The sequence below is a fragment of the Otolemur garnettii genome, unplaced genomic scaffold, assembly GCF_000181295.1.
Source record: "Otolemur garnettii isolate 467f Iridium unplaced genomic scaffold, OtoGar3 scaffold00042, whole genome shotgun sequence".
Lineage (NCBI taxonomy): Eukaryota > Metazoa > Chordata > Mammalia > Primates > Galagidae > Otolemur > Otolemur garnettii.
In genome coordinates this window covers 6,021,612-6,036,109 of record NW_003852437.1, presented here as the reverse complement: position 1 = coordinate 6,036,109, position 14,498 = coordinate 6,021,612, and the positions used below count along the sequence as shown (strand labels likewise).

General features: G+C 41.6%; 1 protein-coding gene across 3 annotated transcripts in view; it reads right to left on the bottom strand.

Moving 5' to 3' along the window:
* HIVEP2 (human immunodeficiency virus type I enhancer binding protein 2) overlaps positions 1–14,498 on the bottom strand; it is a 177,477-nt gene that overhangs the window by 104,233 nt on the left and 58,746 nt on the right. Inside the window, exons 1-2 of one of the 3 annotated variants that reach the window (XM_023513486.1) lie at positions 4,057–4,211; positions 3,805–3,865 (exon numbers count right to left, since the gene is read on the bottom strand). The gene's annotated coding sequence lies outside the window, so the exon portion shown is untranslated. Of the gene's footprint in view, positions 1–3,804; positions 4,212–14,498 lie in introns of those variants that run through there. The other 2 variants (XM_012805464.2, XM_023513484.1) reach the window with 2 other exon arrangements.

Sequence of the window (14,498 nt, the reverse complement as noted above, 5' to 3'; positions counted from 1 at the left end):
TTGTTGGAAAATATTAATTTTCCATAGTCGATAGGTACTGCTTCTCTAAGTATAGCATTTTCTCCTTTTTTAGTGTGACTCTGAACATCTGTTCTTTTTTTTTTTTTTTTTCCAGTTTTTGGCTGGGGCTGGGTTTAGACCCAACACCTCCAGCATATGGGGCCAGCACCCTACCCCTTTGAGCCACAGGTGCAGCCCAAATCTGTTCCTATTTTTAAAATGACATACATATAGGTTAGGTAGATTATTTAAATATAATCCTGAAAATCCTAGATCAATGGTTCTCAGCCAGGAATGATCCCACCTCTGGCCCCAGAGATATCTGGTAATGACAGGAGACACTTTCGATTGTCACAACTGGGGAGAGGTGATACTACTGGGTCCCTGGCCAGGTATGCCAACAAACACCCTATATGCACAGGACAGCCCCTCTACAACAATGACTTATCTGGAACTATTAACAGAAGTCAGCCAAGCTAAGGTTGAGAAACCCTGGCCTTGTGGTGGCTTTAAAAATTAATCACTGACAGTATCGTGCTTTCTGGTCACCTATGTCTTCTCTGAAAAATAAAGTGCACGTAGCCACAGAAAACAATTATGTGACAGCTGACCAAAACTGTGCTGCATAAAAACAAGTTATTTATTTGACATATATTATACCTGCTACATACAAATTTCTGATTCAGAATACAAAACGATTTCCTAAAAATAATGTGTTCAGTTGTAATATCCAAATCAATCCAATCTGTAAACATTAACATGCATGAAATAATTCTTCCAGTTATAAATAGTTCTCACAGTATGTTTTAAATTCTGAAGTACTCTGGTGAATTGTTCCCATCATTTTCCCACACCTTAACTCCCTTGATTTTTAAGAGGGCAAGTAAGACAACTGACGTCTAAAGTTATTTATAATCTCAGAACCTACAGGGAAAAAAATGCCAACCTATATTGTATCAACATCAGCATTTTAAAACACACACTGAATCACAATGAGCAGAATTAGTGAAATCAAATCAAGACTTACATTATACATACCTTACTCACTAACTTCAAGTTTATTGACACTGGGACACCCAGAAAAGGCCTGGCTTAAAATCTTATAATCTTACAATATCTGTTCAGGAAAGACTGACACTTCATTTCTCCCACAGAACACTGATCTGAAATGGCCCTTCACAAACTAGACACAAGCTTCACTCAGAGGCCACAGAGACACCAGGACACTTATGCCATGTTGCAGCAGTGGTGTAAGTGATCACAAATCCCTGAACTGCGGATTTGTGTTCTAAGCATGGAAGAGGGAAGGCCCCTGACTCCCCACCAACATCCACACCTGGGTCTGTAGCAGCATAGGACCCGTCACACCTTTGGGATTCAGTGCCAAAGGTCATCCCAGACGTGAACACCTGTACACAGTGGACTGGAATGAAGGCACATGGCCAGAATGTGGGAGGTGGGCTTCCCTAACCTCACTGTACCCCTCACTGGCCAACGCTGAGGTTCAATTTCCTTATCTGTAAAATAAGGGTTGCTGTGAGGATTAAATGACATAATCACAGATTAAAGAGCTTTATAAACCACCCGTAACACTCATGGACCACAGGGCCTCACCACCTTCTCTTTCTGACTTTTTTCTCCTCTCAAGAGACAGATCATCAAACTCCATCAAATCCTATCAAACGGAATCTAAGAGGCTGAGCCTTGTGCATGGTACACTCCCTCGCGCTGACGTAGAACTTATTTCCTCTTGGCACCGACAAGGAGCACCAAGTGCTTTGGGTGCATTACTGCACTAAAGCTTCACAACAGTGGCTGACCGTACCACAATCACACTCTTCTACGGTTAGAAAACTGGCACAAAGAGATTAGAACTTGCCTGATTTTCACCCGGCTAGAAGTGAAGGAAACCACGACAGGAAGCAAGACAATTTAATTCCCGGGCCCACACTCTTCACCACTGCTGAGAGCAACTTTCCAATTTACAGAGAGAAGTATTTGTAAAAGCAAACACCAATTTTTGTAAGATGAGCCTTACAGTGTGCAGATAGCCAAGCAATGCACAATTACCACCAGCTATAAACACACTGAATCTTTTCCCTGTGTGTACCTCCCACACACCTACTCTTCTGAACTTCCATTCCATGGGGACACTGAAAGCTGGACCTGTGAAACCAACATCTTGCCTGAAACAGGGTTCTTTCTACCCATGAATCTGATTTTCTTATGTTCAAGACCAAAGTAGCTGGACTGAGATGTCTGCTATTATCTCTGACACAGCAGAAATCAATCAGTGGCATGTTTGGTGGGATGACACCAAGCGGTGAAGCCATGAATGCAGTGCCAGCAACAGTGAGGGTAACAGGTGCTATGCACAACACCTTCCAGCTTGCAGAATGCTTCCACACACGCCACTAGATTGGATCATCCAAGCCATAAAGGGAGGACAAGATTTGCGAGTGCTGGCAGGAGAAAAGGCAAGCCAATGTCAGAATAACCAACGAGAGAACCAGTGTCTGGATCTTCCAGGTTCCCATTTATTCTGTGGCCCAAAATGTCATTTTGGAGCTTCTGAAAAACCAGAGAACAACATATATCTTGCAATTCCAAAATAATTTTGAAATAATTTCCTATCTAAAGAAGACAAGAAAGAGAAAACAAAAGCTTTACAAAAATAATTCTATCTGCATTTGTATATTATAATACTAGCAATACAATACTTACCTTACAAAATGCACTATGTGAATAGATTCACAAGCAAAAGTCACTGAACTACACATTTATCAAAGTTCTAAGGCATACATTTACATTAACACATTACCCGGCCCCACCCATTTTTACCTCTCGTCTCCTCACATACCATTACCCTTGTAGGCAGCTACCACGACTCAGTTTGCCTGTCTCCTCTCAGGCTTAACATAGGACTTTGCAGGGACTCAACTAAGACATGGATTGGTTAACTGGTGGAAAATTAGGCTGTTAGCCCATTACTATGAAATAAGCGATCTTTAAAAAACATTGTTGAAAAAACAATTGTTGAAAGCACACAGACAAGCTACCCTAAAGTTCAGCTGAAATGCAACTTTCAGCTAAGGCAAATTACAGATTTAACAGCATTACAACAAAAAATGCTCCTTTAGAACTTCACAGCTCCTCGTCACTCAGGCCCAGGGTAAGACCCAGGGAGCAGTCCTCAGAACGCACTGTGGTGTATTCTGAATCACTGCCATTACCCGAGAAAACCCCAGGAAGTGGTTTGATTGAGTAGATGGACCAGGGTGTAGGTATCAGCTGATGTCACTCACCCGATGTCTCTCACCCATACAAGCTGGTAACAATGGGGACATTGTGAAACCAGGAATAACCTTCCTTATCTGCAGTAGTTTGGGAAATCATTTCTAACCCAGTGAGTATATAACTTGGGAACAAGTCAAATGGTTAATTATTCACTGAGAGTTTAGTAATTAATCTGTTTTAGATCAAGTATCATCAGACCTGAATAACATCAGGATGTCCGATGTCTGGAACAGTGAGTCTCTGACATCACTTCCATAAAGTAGCAATCTTCCCTGAACGGTCATGACCAACTGAGAGCAAAGCCCACGTGCAGGCAGGTGCTGGAAAAAACTCACCCCAATGGACCGTGGTTTCATAGAACCTTTCAGATTTGGCTTATTTTAAAATATAAATTGATCACATCTTTTTCTGCTCAAGCAAATGGTAGGTGCAAACCACAATAACCGTCTAGTCTAATAAAACACCAGTTGCTAATGCGTCTAAGGGGTGGCAAGCCAGTGAGCTCACCTGGAACCGAACCATGAAATGTCAGTGTCGATCCTCGTTTAAACGAAATTCACATCTTCACCTAAAAAGAAAAGGAGAAAGTCCAAGTCAACCCACCAGGCCAAGACTGAGAAATACTGTGATTTACCTAAACACAGAGGTCTAATCTAAATAGTTACTCTTTTCCAACAATAAAAGCTAACCCTTTTATGGCTAAGATTGCGGGCCATAAAAGGAAGTTATTATGACTTCACGCAGTGCTGAATTTCTTACCAGTTCATGAAGTTCCCATCTGACTTTATTTGAACATATTATCCCAATGGTTTGTACCCTTTTTGATTGACTTAAATTCATTATGTCTCTATTTTCTCAGTCTCCACAATTCCAAACTCTGTACAAATTCATTCTCCAAGGGACGTACAAAGCAAGGGTGCAGAGTAGCCATACGACACAACTTTTACACCACTCTTATCGACAATAACCACCTAAGAGAAAGAATTTGCTAAGTCAGTTCTAAAGCATTTCGTAGCCAATCTTTTTACAGATGCCCCACGCTTTGACCCTAGCAGAGAAACAGAGAACAGGTGCACCTGTCTTCAGCACTCAGTGGTGTACCTAACAGGTACCCTCCCAGCAATCCCACCCAAAACTTTAGCAAACTTTTGGGAAATCCTTTACAAGTGCTTGCTAGGGATAAAAAAAAAAGGGGGGGGATAGCTATTTGCCCCAAATTGAAACAAACTACATACTGAAGCAGACTTTTTTCTTACCTCTACTTTTCTAAAAGAAGGAATATCTTAAAAACAAACTGTTTATTCAAAACAGCAAATTCCAGGATGGACTAAAAAGTAACCCAATAACCAATATTGTTTACAATGATAATACTCCTTACTAATAATTCAGGAATACAATGATTACCACAGGCTATGGAGTGCCTTTCGGGTTATTAAAACTTTAAGACCCCATGACTGCATTAATGTACACAGCTATGATTTAATAAAAAATATATTTTAAAAAACTTTAAGAAAATTTACTGTAAGTGTATTCAACTGAATTATTTGAAAACAGTCATTAATTCATGAATGGAATAGGTGGTTACCTTCAATCTTAAACACATATTTTTCAACATGTGAAATCCGCATTTCTGGATTGAGAGAAATTTACCATTTGTGTGCCCTGAATTAAGGATGGTCACATAGCATTAGATTCAAATATTACATGAAGAAACAAGCCTGGGATTCTTCTCAACAGGAGCTTGTGCTATCCTGGCCCATGGGTACTTTAAGCCCAGCCTCTAAAAGGATAATAACACATCAACATATTCATAAGAAGAATAGATAGGGTGTTCCTGAGCTCCTGAATTTTCAAAAATTGAACGATAATTCTTTCCATGCTGTAAGGAATGAGCAATGTTCTTCTAAAATGCTGAGTTTCCGGGGATCTGACCAACATCCAAGAGAAAACACTGTTGCCCCCACCTCCGAGCAGTTAGCATGACTTGGGCTTGGAACGGGAGGACATGCTGTACTCACATTTACCCACTACAAACGGTTCCCCTCCACTCAGCCATTTGCTATTAAAAGAACCAAGCTGTTCTGAAGATAAGCAGGAAGAGGATATTCAAAACGTGTAGGCAGGATTTTTTCATAGAGCTTCCCTGAATTCCAAATACCTGAACAAACTGAACCAAATTAAAAACTCGATTCGAGTTTTAACCTGAAGCAATAATAAAAACAATGCCCATTTCCCATTTCAACTATTCATGACTGTATTTTTATGTACAAATGTCAATAAAATAAAAAATTCATAACAAAACATTTTCTAAGGTTGCTTACAAATGTTTGTAAAATACTGTGATAGCAAAAGCCTAAGTTTCCAGTTTCAGATGTTTTTTCTCCAGTTCAGGCTTCATCAAGATAGACCTGTTTAGTTGCCTTTTAAAAACAAAATCTAGTTTGTCCCATATAAATTAATAAGCAGGTGAAACATTCTTTTAACTTTGAAATCAGTATTTTTGAGAAATAACACGCTCCCGTTCAATTCTAAGGCATGTAGGCAGGTCATTACAGAAGTTCTAAGATACACAAAAATCAAGAAATGTAAAACCTGTATGGACAGAAACAAATGAAGCCCTCCCAGAGACACCGATAAGCCGAGCAAGTTGAAACTTGCATGAGTGAGTCAGAAAGGACGCTGTCGACTGTGGGTTTGGAAGTGAAGCAATGGACCATAACACAGGCTGTCTCAAAACTTTCGTAGTGATCTACATACTGAGTCTATCCTACATGCTACCCCTGTAACAGCTGCCATAGAGAGTCCAAAGAAGTTACAGCTAGAGACCACACACCCATGCAAGCCAGTGGGGGGCGGTGGTCAGGGATGTGCCAAACAGGAAAACTGTCCTGTCCCCTCATTGATATGTGACTGTTAAAAGCTAATAACATGGGAACTGGAGGACAGGCAAAACACATATATGTAAAACATGACATTGCTCTTTGAGTGATACAGACAAAAGGAGAAGGAAAATCATTGAGGAATGCAGCTAGCAATGAGAAAAGGACGCCCAGAAGGAAAGAACGTGAGCAGACCCTCCGTGACCTGATCAAACACAGGCCATTGATAGGACATTAGGCTGTTCAACTGGACTAGACCAAAGGGCTCAGAGCCATGATAAGAATTAGAACTGGCTAGGTGGGACAGGGTCAGAGATCTCCTGTCCTGACACCTTTGGTTTACAGATAAGAAAGGAGGTTCAAGGTAGTGGTGAGTCAACACAGATGTTCCTGTGCCCTCGATACACACTGTCTCCTCTGCAAGGCCCTGAGAAACAGGCAAGTGACAAAATGTGAGTGACCTCAGAAGTCCACAGTGGGGAGAGACCGACAAACACCACATTACCCATCATGCTGATCATTTCAGGTTCTGCTCATTTCTAGGAAGAGAGGGTGCGTTAAAAAGTGAACTGGGGAGAGAAGGAGGACAGTGCTCACACTTGGCTCACGGAGGGCCAGTCCAAAGAAGTGACACCTGGGTTGAGACTGGGGCAAGGAGAAGGAGCCCTGCCTTGGAAGACGCAGGCTAAGAGTGTTGCCAGAGGAAAACAGTAAGTGCAAAGACAGAGAGAGGCCAGAACAAGCTTAGCAAGTTTAGAACAGAGGGAAGGCCAGTGTGACTGGAGCCCAGCAGGGCATGGGGTGTGTGGAGGGAGATGAGCTCAGAGTAGTAGAGCCCTGTGGACGATGGTGAATAGGTTGGGTTTTATTCTAATGGGCAATGGAAACCTAGGAGAGGATTTTCAGCAAGGGAATGTATTATGTACTTTATATTTAGTAGGCTACTCTGGAGGGTGGAGTCAAGGAAGCCTGTTCAGAGCTTCTGCAACAGTCAAGGCCAGATGCTGGGGGCTTTGCCTAAGGCTATGGCAGGGTAACTTACTGGACTAAACGTGAGTTCCAGGATGAAGTCTGCAATGGTGGCATGGTTGTACTGACAGAAATGGGCAGGTTCACCAGGGGACAGAGTGTGGCAGGAGGACAGCAATCATTCCCCTTGTCTATCTTAGCTTGCATATGTCCATGGGACAGCCAAGTGCATACATTCAGGAAGTATAGGAGTTGGGGCCTCCGGGGAAGATCTATTCATGAAGATAAAACTTTGAAAATCATCAGCATATTAAGAACACGCAAAGCCATGTGATTATTTGATAACCGCTAGAAAGAGAGTTTACATAAAGAAGATAATGAGTTTCGGGCACTGTGGCCCTTATCTGTAATCCCAGCACTCTGAGGGTCTGAGGTGGGAGAAGCACTTTAATCCAGAAGTTGGAGATCAGCCTGGACAACATAGTGAGACTCCATCTCTATAAAAACTTTAAAAGTAGCTGGGTGTGGTGGCAACCAACTGTAGTCTCAGCCACTTGGGAGGCCAACATGGGAGGATCGCTTAGGCCCAGGAATTTGAGACTCTGCAGTGAGCTATGGTCACAATATGGCACTCCAGCCTGGCAAGAAAACAACATGCTGGGGGGGGAGGCAAGGAAGGGAAGGAAGGGGAAGAGGGGATCTACCCACTTAGACAGTACATTAAATATTCCAGGAGATTGCAACACTTAGGGGAAGGCTAGCAAAAGAGAGTGAGAAGACCAGCTGGGAGAAAAGCCTCACAAGTACAGTGTCAGAAAAGCTGCAAGGTCAAGCATTTTACTAAGCAAGAGGTGGTGGTCCCAATTGTTGTCAAGAGTCACAAAGACAAAAGCAAATAACTTACTGGCAAGATGTATGGGAGGTGAGGGACTCGTGACAGTAAAGTTAGAGAAATTTGAGGAGTTTTTATGAGCACAGTAATGTTTCTAACAATCACAAAGCAAGTTAGAGACCGATCCATCTAACAGCAGGTGTCTGGATTCCACTTCCTGGGCTATTTTTGTGACTCTTAAGCTTCCTTTTGCTCTGTGGACAATCCAGACACTCTGATGAAGTCAGGGCAGGAAAGAGGGGTGCCAAAAGATTCACTGTAAAATTAATCTGTTAGTAGTATATAAGGCTGATTTGAGTGAAACAGGCCATGGAATAGGGACGCAGTGACAAGACCCTGCAGTAGTGGGGCAAGAATGGAGAGGAACAGGCCACCAGGGCCGCTCCAAAAACACGCCAGGCCACGGCAGGTGAGAACGATTTCAAACTGAGCACCACGGATGTCAAAAGTTATCCAACGTGGTAGGAGAAAAAAATGGCGAAATGCAAAAAGGCTAAGCACTTTTCAGAAATTTCTATTACAGGATATGTCACATGACATCTGTTTCAAAAGCGGGCATAACAATATCTACAAAGTATTAGCTGTCTATTTTTATTGTCATTTATTATAAGCAGGCTTCTTTTATCATTGCTAATTCTTTGAATGAAATATAAGCTAATCTTAATCATTTTTTAATTTATCGGGCAGTCCAACGTGTGTATTACCAACATCACAAGGTATAAATAGGTCTAATTATTTTTAATCAAGAATGCTCCCTTTAATTATTCGGTTTATTTTAGCTGACCAGATCATTGTAACTCAGGCCTGGTGAAGAAAACGTGGTCACAATATAAACCAATATTCCCAAAGAGTGCCCCAGTAAATAATATTTTATTACCCAGAAAGTAAATAATATAACATCAGTGGTTGAGAACTGAAATCTTATTTCAGGAATATTTCCATTCAAGACTATTTAGAATTTATCCATCTTACTGCCTCCCCCAAATGCCTTACTACCAAAGTCTAAACTGTATCTCATTCCAAAGTATTGTACAGCATTACCCCTTCCGTTAAGAGAAAAAACTAATTAGAGTTAGGCAATTGAGTCCCTCATACTTCTACCCTGTATCTTTCCTGACATTTTAATTCCAACACATGAAACGCACTAGAAAAATTCAGAGACAAGTATCTCAGCCTCCTGAGGAATGACCGTACTGTCCCCAGGAGGGATACGCGATTGCAAGGGAGTGGAAAATAATGAGGGTTGGAAGGGGGGCTTGAAAAAATATTATAAATATTCTTCTTCAGGCCTCGTGATAAGAAAGATGCACCTCTAAGCGTGGTAACGCAACTGAAAGGGCACGCAGTCACCATTTCCAGACAGATCTGGGATTCTGCGTGTGTGTGGCATGAAGTGAAGCCCAGAAGGCCGTGCAGGACCCTTGCCAAACCCTCATGGACATATTTCCCTCATCAGTTTTTACAGGAGTGGAAGCAATCTTGATATGCTCCACAATTGTCAGGCATATTTCTGCTATCATTTAAACTTCTGATGCAGTAAATTGCCTCCCAAAACCCTGTCAAAATCCAAATGACATTGGCTTCAGTACAATGAGAAAATGATGGAAACAGAGTGTACTCTCAAATCAAGTTACCACAGACTCATTAATCATTGCCTTGCCAGCAAATGTTCCTGATCTTAGCATGCATTTCAAAGCACAGCTCCATACCCTTCTGTATACACTATTTTCCCAAACTAGTCACATCTTTTTAAAGGGCAACAAATTTACACATACATTAATACAATAACTGAGACTACATTTTGAAACAAATATTCAGAATTTGAATGTGTTCTTCTAGGTGTGAATTCATGAATTCAAAGCCTGTTTCCAAGGCACACGATACTGGAGGCAGCAGCTGAAGCCAGAAGAGATGGTCCCGGCAACAGTCAAAAGCCATCCATAACTGAATGCGAAGTCAGTGGCAACCCTCTCCAAGTTCCATTTGAGACAAGCAAGCACTGAGGATGACATCAGGAAGGTACAGAGTGTTTTCTGTGCCTCCCCAGATGTCCTGGCAGGAGACAGGCTTTTCCCAATCTCAGGGAAAATGAGCCAGGAAATTTGTCTCAATTGACAGCCCTAGATCACAGCTTCTGAGTGGTAAAGAAAGTGACTGTAGGGACACTGAAACCATCCCTGCAATCCTGCTGGGACTGAAGGCACTTCACTGCACCCTAATCACCGCAACACAAGAGTCAGAACAGACATGGGCTGCAAGGCAAGGTGAGGCCATTAGTGTGGCACTTGAACTTGGAAGACCAGGTATCTGTTTTTGGCTCTGCCACTCATGAGCTGTGTGGCTCTGGGCATGTCGTCCAACATGTCTGATCCTCTATTCATTACAGCCGGTCCCCAAGTTACAAACATCCAACTGATATACAACTCATGCTTAAGAACAGAGGCTATTACAGGTAATGGTAAAGTACCTGTCCCAACTTACATACAAATTCAACTTAAGAACAAACCTGCATAACCTATCTCAGTTGTAACCCGGGGTCAGACTTACATACAAATTCAACTTAAGAACAAACCTGTACAGCCTATCTCAGTTGTAACCCAGGGTCGGACTGCCTATATTTAGAAAGAGAAGATCAGCTGTCTTATCCACCATATGGCTTTTCTAAGAACTCAATGAGACTATGTGTCAAGACATTTCAGACAATTATTCTCACTAGGACCCTGCACCAGGGGGGAAGCCACACCAAAAAATTGACTGCAGTGAGAAAAAACAAAGCTCAGAGAAGAATCAGACCCTCCCCGTGGGGACAGTGGAGCCGTAAGCCAAGCCTTTGCCACCAAACATGGTCACCAATGTGTCCTACATTGATCACAAAGAAGCTTCTCTTCTCAGGGATCCTTACTTGCCTTTAAAAGAGGGGGTTCTTTGAGGCCTGGGAGCTTTACAACTTTAGAGGTATTTGGTGCAATTCCTTTCAGACACAGTTTGCTTCAGCACTTCATCACAAATGGGGAACACTGCCCTACACTTCTGAGACCCCAGCTCAAACCTGCCCCCTTAGCCCATGTGGTTCCACTCTGTGTGACTAAGTGCCCAGACACACTTCAGCCTGCAACTGCATGTCTCCTACCATCAATGCCTAGGCACAACTCGAGGCCACAAACACAAATGCAGGTTCTTCACATTCCTATCTGGATAGGCCAGCAGTTTGGGCCCTTCCTTTCTCTATTATTGGGACTACCATTCCTTGAACCAAGGGGTTCAAACCTAAATTGTCCCTAATAGCTCTAGAACTCAGGGTGGAATAGGCACAGGATCATTTTCTCTCCATACTAAGGGAAGACCTTTTTATCTTACACCTTATAATTAAAATACATAGATCCTTTATCACAGTTGTTACTATGTATTTCTAAACTTTCATAAATTTACTCCCTCTGGAGAAAGATAAATTCTTTATTGGACTATGGCATGTGGTCTTATGAATACCTCTCTGCTCATATAAAACTAACCTAAATAACAGAAGGAAACAATTTTGGATATGGCTTTACCTAGCTCACACAGGAATCAGTTACTTCTACAGAAATTTTATAGAAAATTTGGCACTTTTAGGAAATTGGTTATTTCCATATCCATAAATTTCCATGTCAAAAAAATTTTTAATGTGCAGAAAAGAAACAAACAAATGTAAAAACCTAAAGGTTTACAAAGGGGAATTTTTTTAAGCAAAATTATTCAGCAAGTGAATTAATTCTAAGAAGATAAGTATAGATAATCACATCAGCCTGTTTCAAGACAGAAGAATTCCTCTCCACATGTTATTAAAGGACAATCCTGTGAACCTCCTGTTCTGAGGCAATTGGGTAGTGTCATCTAACTTTTGTGAAGTGGGAATGACTGTGTTCTGAAGGTTCTTTCATCTGTTTTCAAAAATGCAGCCTCTGAGGTCCTGCTTTCAGCTCTCAAGATGGTTAGGTCTACACAGAGTTCTTCCTCTCATATTTCCACTGAAAATATGTTTATCTCTATGCACGATGTCTACCCAGTAAGTGTGTCGCTCACTGAGCTCCCCACCTCCTGTTCTGTGAAAGTCCTTCCTGAAAGCCACCATTCAGCATGAGTTTTCTTCTCTTATTTCTTTTCTTTTCTTTTTCCTCCCCTCTTCCTTTTATTTTCTTTTTCATTTTTTTTTTTTAAGAGACAGAGTTTCACTCTGTCACCCAGGCTACAGTGCCGTGACATGATCATAGCTCACTGCATCCTCAAGCTCATGGCCTTAAGCAATCCTCCTCCCTGAATCCTAGTAGCTGGGACTACAGGTGTGTGCCACCATGGCTGACTGATTTATTAATTTTTTGCAAAGACAGGTTCTCACTATGTTGCCCAGGCTAGTCTCAAACTCTTGGTCACAAGCAATCCTCCTACCTCAGCCTCCCTAAGTGGTGGCTCCAGCATGAGCTATCTCACCTGGCCTCAGCATGGGTTTCTAACTCTGCTATGGTGACATCTTATTGTAGAAATCCTAGTCCCTCATGGTGGATCCATGCATCAGTCCCTGAGGGCCACTGCCAACCTCTGTCACAGAAAGATTAAGATAACACAATCACAGCTGCAAACATTGCCTTAACTAATTATTGGAGATTGTTACCATTATCACGGCTGCAGGAGGACTCTGCCCAGTCATCAAGCTGGCTCCTGACATCATGCAGATGAGGTCAGAGACTTCTAGCCCTTAAGCCCCAGAAGATAAGTGCCCTGAGCAGAGCTTGTCTCTTAGCCATTGTCAATACAACAGGTAATTTTAAGCATAAAGCCTCTCTGTTTATTAGACCAAATATTCCTCATCTGTAGAATGACCATGGTGAAATATGCAGCATCTTAAAACTTGATTAATCACTGGGAAGAATGTCTAAAACTAATGAATGCTTTAATACTGTTAACAAACTAATTGCCTAGACAAAAGCTGAATCATTCTACACACACACACACACACACACACACACACGCACACACCCCAGGAGATTTAGAAGTGGGACCTTCCATTGTTCCCACACTGCAGATTAGCTATCTTCCCAACTGTGGGTATTTCTGAGAGTTTCTCTTTTCTCCTATGTAATACTGAAGCAGTGTACCCTAAGGGGAAAGTGAAGTGCCATACTACCTCAGTGTTTGAGGCTAGGTTTTGGTGTTTGCATCATTCCCCAAAGCCCTGCAACATGACAAGAACTTCAAAGGATCACATATTAACCAGGAAACTCCATCAGCTGCATTGAAGTTGATACACCAATCACTCAGAGTTCATTCAAATAGTCTGATCATCCAGAAGCGTCTCCATAGAAACCAAAGATACAGGGGAATCTGCGCTCAGTACAGGATCTGCTTTAACAAAAAGATGACACTTGGAGCCAAGATTTTGCTCTAACTTCGATTTATACATCATCATACACTGATAACATTAGATTTTCATATCTTTGGAATTTCAGTCTTGAAGAGTACAAAAAGCTCTGCACATGGAGAGAAAAGGGAAAGAAAAAAAGATTTGAGAGGAAAAAAAATTGCATATGTAGTTATAAAAATACCAAAGCAGATTCCAAGCTAAGCCCTGCCAAAAAGAGAACAATTACTGTTGCCCATCAGCACGCAGCCTTGAAATTGTATTCTCTCCCCCAAGCAGAGGCAGTCATCGGATTACCAAAATGAGGTTATCCCGCCTTAACTCAAACAGCTCTTATAGGGAATAAGCACAATGCAATCAACAGACAAGCAGCTATTTCCCTCCCACACAAACTGTAATCTTTTGTGAAATATATTTTTAATGAAGAATGCATAACCCTCCCACATGTTTGGTTCTGCCTTCACATCCTCCACACAAAAGTACACGTAACATTTTAAAGAAAGGAAGAAGAATTGTGTAACTTCTAATAACATCTCCTACAATGGATGGCAAAGAATGGTGGCATCGGAGCTAACCCCTACATGTGCCTTGCTCCCATAATGTCACTCCTAGGAAAGGCACAGCACCAATGGCTGAGCCTTGGGGGAAGTACAATGAAATCCCCATAAACAGTGGGTCTCACCAACATTTTAATAATTTCTTCCTAATTAGATGCATTATGAAGGCTTAATTCATTCTACTACAAATAACTCACAACCCCTACAGCTCTAAATTTAATCTTTCACAATTTTCAGATTATAAATTGCTTGTCATGAGTCATCCTGCTTGTTCAAGAAGCAAGTTTTCAAAAGGAAAGTTATTTTGTTAGGTGAGGTTGATAATGACAGTAATTTTTCTTTCCTTGACAATCATCTGAATTTTAAACATCTAAAACTGAAAAATATGACTCGACAGGTAATAGATTTTTACCATTGAGAGAGCTCATTTAAAATAAGGCTATGGAAATAATTGTGGGACTGTGTGAGGCAAATGAGGAATCAAAGACTCTCTTTCCCACTGGGTTTTTTTT